Source organism: Myotis nattereri, assembly GCF_964212035.1.
Source record: "Myotis nattereri genome assembly, chromosome: 14".
Taxonomy (NCBI): Eukaryota; Metazoa; Chordata; class Mammalia; order Chiroptera; family Vespertilionidae; genus Myotis; species Myotis nattereri.
This window is the reverse complement of record NC_138089.1, coordinates 33,061,198-33,062,692: the sequence shown is the minus strand read 5'-3', so window position 1 is coordinate 33,062,692 and position 1,495 is coordinate 33,061,198. Positions and strand designations below refer to the sequence as shown.

The window sequence follows — 1,495 nt, the reverse complement described above, 5'->3', positions numbered from 1 at the left end:
TGAAAGACTGACCTTGGGAGAGGTTAATCTCTATAGATGAGATGACCCCTGAAGGGGCGGATGGCTGGAAGCTGTCTGTTAATAGCACTCCTCACAGCTGGTGCAGCAAGCCTTCATTGAAGGGGACCTGAGTGGCATATCACCGTGTCCATGACATTCACAAGGGAGAAACTCACAGAGCTGTATGGTCAAGCTGTCTTTATGGAAGGAAGTAGTCTTCGACACTGTATTTTAAAAGGTAAAAATAGGCGTTCTGGTCCGGGAGGCCCCTGCCGCAGCCCCCCGGCGGCCGCGGTGGTGGTCACCGTGATGCCTGCAGGGCTGGGTGGCTGGCCACCGTGGGTGGAGCGGGCCCGGGTCCCGAATCTCGAATCTCGGCGCCTCCTCGGAGCATTTCGAGAAGCTGCACGAAATCTTCCACGACCTCCATGAGGACCTACGGGGGTGCCAGAGCGGCTCCTGGGGACCGGGGGAGGGGTGAGGAAGGGAGGACAGAAGAAATGAAGAAACTGATCAGAGATTTTGATGAAAAGCAACAAGAAGCCAATGAAACGCTGGCAGAGATGGAAGAGGAACTACGTTATGCACCCGTCTTTTTGTAACCCTATGATGTCTAAGCTTCGAAACTACCGGAAGGACCTTGCCAAACTCCACCGGGAAGTGAGAAGCGCGCCTTTGACAGCCACACCGGGGGCCGAGGAGACATGAAATATGGCACATACACTGTAGAGAATGAGCATGTGAATCAGCTACAGCCTCAGAGGGTATTGCTTTAGCAAGGCACTGACAGCCTGAACCGGGCCGCCCAGCGTATTGAGCGTTCTCATCGGATTGCCACAGAAACTGGCCAGATTGGCTCGGAAATTGTAGAAGAGCTGGGGCAGCAACGTGACCAGTTGGAACGTACCAAGAATAGACTGGTAAACACAAATGAAAACTTGAGCAAAAGTCGAAAGATTCTCCGGTCAATGTCCAGAAAAGTGACAGCCAACAAGCTGCTACTTTCCGTTGTCATCTTCCTGGAGATAGCCATCCTGGGCGGCCTGGTTTATTACAAATTCTTTCGCAAGCATTGAACTTCCTGCACGGAAGGGTTTGTGGACCAGAGCTTTGACCCTGAGAATGAAGAGTGTTACTGATGTGGAATAAGTGTATTGCTGCTGTGAGCTAACGGTTCAAGGATGCACTGTGTAGCCAGGCTGTGGGAAGAGGGAGGGAAGATGGAAAACCAGTTAATGTGAAGAAACAGCAACAAGGCCAGTGTGATATACCAAGGTAATAAATGTTGTTTATGACTTCTTTAAATTTTTCTTAAAGGGTAAAAATACAGTTAGAGACTCCTAATTTCAAATATTAAAAGTTCTATTCTAATTTCTGAGGCATCACTATGTAGTCTTTCCAAAATATTGCCAATACTTGGAGGAGGATATGTCTCAGAAATAACATTCTCAAACTTTGAGTTATGGAGAAGAGAAAGGGGAGCCACTCCAAGGTA

At 49.0% G+C, this 1,495-nt stretch overlaps 1 pseudogene across 1 annotated transcript; it reads left to right on the top strand.

The window, feature by feature from the left end:
• Positions 1-563: 563 nt before the first annotated feature.
• On the top strand, positions 564-1,253 carry LOC308529822 (vesicle transport through interaction with t-SNAREs homolog 1B-like; annotated as a pseudogene). Its single transcript has one exon. The product of its transcript is annotated as a vesicle transport through interaction with t-SNAREs homolog 1B-like (transcript).
• Positions 1,254-1,495: the final 242 nt, after the last annotated feature.